The sequence below is a fragment of the Pinus tabuliformis genome, chromosome X, assembly GCF_031772625.1.
Source record: "Pinus tabuliformis cultivar Carrire ecotype Pingquan chromosome X, CPIR1, whole genome shotgun sequence".
Taxonomy (NCBI): domain Eukaryota; kingdom Viridiplantae; phylum Streptophyta; class Pinopsida; order Pinales; family Pinaceae; genus Pinus; species Pinus tabuliformis.
This window is the reverse complement of record NC_142308.1, coordinates 785,525,546-785,533,514: the sequence shown is the minus strand read 5'-3', so window position 1 is coordinate 785,533,514 and position 7,969 is coordinate 785,525,546. Positions and strand designations below refer to the sequence as shown.

The 7,969-nt window shown below is 40.0% G+C and overlaps 1 pseudogene; it reads left to right on the top strand.

Annotated features, from left to right (window-relative positions):
- Nucleotides 1-858: 858 nt before the first annotated feature.
- LOC149142191 (homogentisate 1,2-dioxygenase pseudogene) lies at nt 859-1,503 on the top strand (annotated as a pseudogene).
- The last annotated feature ends 6,466 nt before the right edge of the window (nt 1,504-7,969 follow it).

Sequence of the window (7,969 nt, the reverse complement as noted above, 5' to 3'; positions counted from 1 at the left end):
GTCAATCTCAACCAAAAGGAAAAGTACCAAATCAAGCAAGTATGAAGAATATGTCTTAGGTTCTAATCTAGGACATGCAAAAGGTTCTGGTAAAGTCAAAATTTAAAAGTGTCAAACCCCAAGGTTTGATGATGCTAAAACTGGAGGAGGACCAGCTGGCCTCGATGAAGCACAATTTAAGCCTTCTGAATTATCTTCCAGTCCAATCTCAGAACAGAGTAAAAGTTTCACCAGCACAAATATCTACTCTAGATGCCAGTGATGTTTTTATATCTAAAGAGCACAGAAATTCCCTTCTAGAACTTCAAAAGGTTTTGAGAGTGGATGCTACTCCTAAAGCAAGGCAGATGCATCTTGCTAAGTTCCTGAGAAGCCTTCGGAAAATGGTAGATGAGTTTGGTGTGGCAGTTGTGGTGACCAATCAAGTTGTTTTGCAAGTAGATGCCTCTGCTATGTTTGTTGGTTCCCAAGTTAAGCTTAAGGGAGAAATTGAATGTGTGCTGGCACTGCTCTCTTAGCTAAAAGGCAAATTTCTTCACTGTTGACAAGGGCCATGTTGACTGTAATAAATGGAGGGTTTATGGCTTAATAAGAGTTTCATCTTCGAGGAAGGGTTTGTATTTATTGTGGTGGCCTGTGCGACTACCATTGTTTGAAGGATGGATTGGAGTTGTGGGAGCCGTATTCCCTTGTTGGTTGAGGCAACTGGCCTCTATTATGTTTTTTGGGTACATTTTGAGGAGAGACTAAACCATTGTTTGCACAGAACTGAGCGCTCTTCTTCCTTGATGACCGTGTGAGCTTTTCTTGTAGCAAAAATTTAAATTTCAGAGGACACATTCATTTGGTTGGTTGTACATGTGTATTCTCAATCGAGTGGATCCATGTGACTTTAATGTAGCTGTAACAAAGGCAGGGGAGGTTGAATCATGTCCCTATGGAGAAAACGATGACTATGGCCGGCTGCTCAAAAGTTGGCTATACCGCATCAAGCCATCAGTAACACATGAACCTTTTCATCCTCGGGTTCCATCACATGATTATCTGATAAGTGAGTTCAATCAGTCATCAAGCTCAGCAACACCAACACAATTGCGTTGGAATCCTTTCAACATTCCAGATACGAAAACAAATTTCATTGATGGATTGTTCACTATATGTGGAGCTGGTAGTTCATTCCTTCGGCATGGCTTTGCAGTGCACATGTATGTCGCAAATGCATCTATGGAAGGCTGTGCATTTGCTAATGCTGATGAGGACTTTTTGATAGTTCCACAACAAGGAAGATTATGGATAACGACAGAGTTAGGAAGATTGCAGGTTTCTCCCGGTGAAATAGTTGTGTTGCAACAAGGTTTCCGGTATTCCATTGATTTACCAGATGGTCCTTCTCGAGGGTACATTGTAGAGGTTTTCAGTGGCCATTTCCAGCTTCCCGATCTTGGTCCAATCGGTGCAAATGGCCTGGCCTCACCGCCTGACTTTCTAACACCTACAGCATGAACTTGAAGACCAAGAAAGCTTGCTCCTCCTTCAGGTTCATCTTTGAATATGGCTTTAGAGGCAAGTCCGCTGATAATATGCAGTCGGTTCTAATCACATGTCATGGTGTTGACCTTCGAGGATGTTCTCAGTCACCTTCCAGAATCGAGGGGGACGCTTCTGATTGTGCTCCCCCAGACTTAGTGCACAAGGCAAGGCAACAAATGGTTGAGCATATTGACATATGGCTTTCACAATGCCAAGATCCAGATCACGGTGGGATCTTTTGGAGATTTTGTGGGATTGCGAGCGATTGTTGGGATGCAACCATGTAAACCGCTCTCATTATAGTTGTCACCATAAGCTGAATCGATGGAATGTTAGCTTAAAGGTTGTTTTATTAAAATGGCAAATGCAACGTGGCAAACCGAACTTAAGTCAAGGCTATCTATCACAGCCAAAGAATGCGATTTGGTTTAAGATTTCAATCCTGATCCTATGGAGATCTGCGCTCCAGTTTTATCTCTTAATTGGCCAATTATCAAAAGATTTAGAGGAACGTTGTTCCATGTTTAGAATAGATGAAACGCCCTTTCATAATTTTTATGTAATTTCAGATGAAACAGCGCAGAGGTTTTTGGGGTCGATTTGTTTTCCCCTTAGCAGCATTTTATTTATTGTATAAAACTTCATTTGAGAGTTAGTGGAGAAAGAAAATTCTGAGTGCTGGAGGAGAACTGAGCTCCATTGTACAGTCTTTGACAGAGTTTTTTAATGAAAATATAGCTCTGACTTCTGAGATTCCTGTGGTATGATAATTTAGCATAAGTTTCCCCTTTGTTTCATATGCAACCCGTTATGTTTCATTTCACTTCATGATCATTTCTAATTGAACAAATGAAGTGTTTAGGTAAGAATTCATAGTATTATATGCTCTGCCTATAAGTTTGTTCATATTCAATGTTTTCCTCTGTTTGACAAGGATTCAACTCTTATGCCCTTGTCAGCTCCTCACCAGTCTTGCCATCCCATTTAAATCTAGATTTGGTGTTAAATTTCTTGCCTACCTTGCCTCAATCGATAATCTGTGTTGTTCATTATATTTCTCTGTTCAAGCTGTGATTTTGCCCATGCGCCCAGAAAAACCCCGTCATTTAATTAAAAACCCCTTTTTGATAAGTTTATTGTTACCTTATTGGTCATCTCATCCATTGAAGATTTTATGAGATAGACCGGAGAGAGCCTTCTCCTACCCCGTAGGGCTAGCTACGAGGCTAAATGGTTTGATGTTGCCTTGAGGTTTACCTTTCTCAGCCTGAGGTGAAATTTCAAGCGCTAACATACTGGACTCGTTAAAATTTCACAGTAAAGGACCTGTTCGATTACAAACAGGAACGGACCACTCCTTCTTAGGGTTTGAATCTAAACTAAGTTGGACTCATCCGAAGGATGAGCTTATAATCAAGCATATGTTATCCTCCTCAAGCTTGTAAAAAGAAAAGAGGTACTTGCCAAAAATGGTGGGGCAAAAGAGAGAAAAATGAGCCTATTTGTTATCCTTTGTCTCAGAAGAAGCCTTATCACCACTCTTGAACACGACACTTTTCATTCACCTGGGTTGGGAAATCCTTTGCCTAACAGTTGATCAAACCACATTGAAAATCTTCAATCGGTTCCGGGTATTAACTTTGGGTCAATTGTCACCAAGCCATCTGTTGTGTCATTATGTGTTCAAGAGGTCACTGCAAATAAACCATTCATCTGCAAAATACCCGTCATCCATCTTGACCATCCCTGAGTCAGTCCTTACAGCTACATTTCTTCAACTTGATCTATGATTTCGTGTTGTGGGCTTGCCTGCAATGGGTCGCTTTCTATCGACATCAGCACATTATCTAGAAAGATGACCTAGAAATCGTCAGTACCTTGAAATATGCATGCATCAATGGAAGGTCTCTCGCCTTTGACGACGGTTTACATCATTGACTTTCGATCGAAGGATTTCGTGAAATGTTCGACATCAACTCATTCATTCACATCTCATGGATTGTACTGGGTACTTTGAGAACCATTGACATCACTGGTGGTCTCTCTCACACTTGTTAACAGTTTACATCATCGACTGGTAATCAAGTGGTTTCTACCATGTTCGACATCAACTCATTTATTCGCATGGATAGAATCGTACATTTTCGGGAAGTAGAAATGAAGACCCTGGATCTAGTTTCCACCATCCAGGCTGCGAGGAGTTTTGTATTCATTATACAGTAGACTAACTATAAACAGATGGCTGCGTCCATACTGTGTCTATAAAAGTCTATGATTATGATGTACTGCGAAATCATTCCTGTATCAGAGCAGTAGTTAGTTTCTTAGTTAAAGTTTTTGATCTGAGTATGGGAATGCCTACCTCAGTGATGATATGATCTTATATATGTATTTTGTGTTGAATATTTGCAGGTTCCGACTGGGCTCTCCACAAGATAATCCTTGAAATGATAAAGTACTTCACCCTTCCTAGAAAAAATGAAACCCTAATCTACTTCAGGCTTCGCACTTTAGGGGGCAATCTGTTACACTAAAATTTGTCACCATGACTATTTGCAGTTAGTATGGCTCCATCAACTGTCAAACTATCCTCCTTGGCAAACCTCATACCTCTGCTCTCCATGTCAAACTCCAAGAAAGAGAGAAGGTCATTAAAAATCTATATATCTTTGGGTACGCAGTTTCTCTTAGCCTTACCTGCATGTACGCACCGCAAGTTCACAATACCTGCGTACTTGTATGCTCTGTATGTAAAGCAATGGGTGCGTACTCCTGTAAAGGTCAAAAGGCGCAAGTTTCACTCCAAAAAAGTTACTTGTGGTCATTTCTAGAGCCTTCTAGAATCTTGTTTGACGTGTATGAAGCGCCTCTAGATGGTTCATGTATCCCTACCAAAGAGGAACTTATCCCATCAAGAGGGGAGCTATCCCATCCAAAGAGGGGCTTATCCCATTGATGGTGGACCTGAATAACTTCCTCTAGAGCACTATAAATATAGGCATTGGGCCAAAGGGAGGGAGGTTGAAAGCTGAACATTCCTAAGGGTAGATGCTGCTGGAATTAGGACTCCCTTATAGAGCTTGAGAGGAGAGATTCCCATCCTTTCCTAGCCTTATTTGGAAGTGGGTGAGCTGATCAAAGTAAAGGAGAACTCTTGCTGGACCCTAGGAGGGACCTGCACAACACCAAGGCTCAGGTTGTAATGGTTTCTTTTGTTTCCACTTAATACAATTAAGCTCACTTTTCTCAACAGATTGTAATACATAATTTGTTTCATATACTCATTAACAGTTTCCACATAATTAACCCGTGGGAGGGTTAATTAACCCGTGGCAATTTCCATCTGTCGTGTCGTTATGTGTTCAAGAGGTCTCTGCAATAAACATTCATCTACAAAAATACTTATCATCCATTTTGACCATCCCTAAGTCAGTCCTTACAGCTATATTTCTTCAACTTGATCTATGATTTCGTGTTGTGGGCTTGCCTGCAACGGGTCGCTTTCTATCGACATCAGCACATCATAATCATAGACTTTTGTAGACACCGTATGGACGCAGCCATCTGTTTATAGTTAGTCTACTGTATAATGAATACAAAACTCCTCGCAGCCTGGATGGTGGAAACTAGATCCAGGGTCTTCATTTCTACTTCCCGAACAGGTACGATTCTATCCATGCGAATAAAATGAGTGGATGTCGAACATGGTAGAAACCACTTGATTACCAGTCAATGATGTAAACTGTTAACAAGCGTGAGAGAGACCACCAGTGATGTCAATGGTTCTCAAAGTACCCAGTACAATCCATGAGATGTGAATGAATGAGTTGATGTCGAACATTTCACAAAATCCTTCGATCGAAAGTCAATGATGTAAACTGTCGTCAAAGGCGAGAAACCTGCCATTGATGCATGCAGACTTCAAGGTACTGACGATTCCTAGGTCATCTTTCTAGATAATGTGCTGATGTCGATAGAAAGCGACCCGTTGCAGGCAAGCCCACAACACGAAATCATAGATCAAGTTGAAGAAATGTAGCTGTAAGGACTGACTCAGGGATGGTCAAGATGGATGACGGGTATTTTGCAGATGAATGGTTTATTTGCAGTGACCTCTTGAACACATAACGACATGACAGATGGCTTGGTTACAATTGACCCAAAGTTAATACCCGGAACCGGTTGAAGATTTTCAATGTGGTTTGATCAATTGTTAGGCAAAGGATTTCCCAACCCAGGTGAATGAAAAGTGTCGTGTTCAAGAGTGGTGATAAGGCTTCTTCTGAGACAAAGGATAACAAATAGGCTCATTTTTCTCTCTTTTCCCCCACCATTTCTGGCAAGTACCTCTTTGTTTTTTACAAGCTTGAGGAGGATAACATATGCTTGATTATAAGCTCATCCTTCGGATGAGTCCAACTTAGTTTTGATTCGAACCCTAAGAAGTAGTGGTCCGTTCCTGTTTGTAATCGAACAGGTCCTTTACTGTGAAATTTTAACGAGTCCAGTATAGGAGAAACTTGGCGTTTTTCATTTTTAGAGAGTCTGAAAAAACTTAAGAAGACTCCAGGTTGAACTTTTTCGTAAAGTTGTCTCCCAAGCCCGAAAAAGTATAAAATAATACCTGAGAGAACCGCTTAGTCTTGCGACCAAGGAGTACGTTCATGATTAGTGCCTCTGACCTGAAAAGTAAAAAGCGATCAAGGACACGTCGTTTTATTTCCAGTATCGAGTTTGAAACGACAAAAACCCGGCAATCTTTTCCTGTTTTTACGGTCAGAAAAGAGCTGTAAGGGGACCGTCTTTTAATTCTGTTTTAACGAGTGTAAAAGAAACGCTCGGCAATCTTTTCATGTTTTAGGAGTCAAAAAAGGGCTTAAAAGATGACTCTGAGGTTTCACTTTTTCGTAAGTTTTAACGAGTTTGAAAAAAATGATAAAAATGTACTCATATGGCCGACTTTCAATTTAATTTACGAGCAAGAAAAGACGGAAAGAACTCAGCATTTTCATTTGTTTTACGAGAATGAAAGATAGCAAAATAATCTCGGGATTTTCATGAGTTTAACGAGTCTTGAAAATAACTGAAATTGACTCGAAAAAGGTTTCATTTTTACAAAAGCTTGAAACAGAGAGAAACGATGCTTCAAAGTAGTTTCATTTTTACACAAGCTTGAAACAGAGAGAAAACTGTGCTTGATGCCCCCTAAGCATAACTGCTAGAGCACATGCCCCCCAGCTTCATTTCATTCAACCAGTTGGATGAAATGAAGGTTCAGTTACGAGATCATTTGAAAGACTCGACCTAAAACTGTAAGAAAATTATGCAAAAACTGAAATAACTAACCTAAACATACAACCTAACATCTATGAGGTCTAGTCAAACTCTCGACTCAATTAGAGGAGGATTTGTTTCATTTTTTAACGAGCTTGACACAGAAAAAGAACTATGCTCGGATCCGGTTTCATGTTTACGCAAGCTTGAAACGAAAAACTATGCTTGTTATAAGTTCACATGCCCCCAGCGTAATGATGCAAAACGAGGTACATGCCCCCCAAGCTTCATTGCATTCAATGAGGTGGATGGAATGAAGCTTTACTTTCAAGATCTTGGAAAGACTTGTGGGAGTTGTTTCATTTTTTAGTGAGGTTGACACAGGAAAAGAACTATCCTCAAAACCCTTGTTTCATTTTTTAAACGAGCTTGACACAAGATAAGGAACTATGCTCATAACTACTCTACAATCTACCTAACAAAGAACTATACCTAAAAAACCTTGATTCATTTTTTAACGAGCTTGACACAAGACAAGGAACTGTGCTCTAAATCCTTGATTCATTTTTTAATGAGCTTGACACAAGACAAGGAACTATGCTCATGACTACTCTCTACAATCTACCTACTTAACCTACCCTTGTTTCATTTTTTAACGAGCTTGACACAAGAAAAGGAACTATGCTCTAGACTCCTTGTTTCATTTTTTAACGAGCTTGACACAAGACAAGGAACTATGCTCAAAAAGTTCGCATGCCCCCAGTATAATGATGCAAAGCGAGGTACATGCCCCCCAGGCTTCATTGCATTCAACCAGATGGATGGAATGAAGGTTTACTTTCAATATTTAACTTGAAAAGGGATTTGTTTCATTTTTAAGGAGGTTGACACAAGAAAAGAACCATCCTCATATCTGATTCATTTTTTAACGAGGTTGACTCAGTAACAGGAACTATCTTCAAAACCCTACTTTCTATAATCTACCTACTTAACCGAAAATCTATAATTCATTTTTTAATGAGGTTGACTCAGTAAAAGAACTATCCTCTAACACCCTGTTTCATTTTTTAACGAGGTTGACACAGGAACAAAACTATCCTCGTACATACTGATTCATTTTTTTTTTTAACGAGGTTGACACAGTAAAAGGAACTTTCCTCACAAC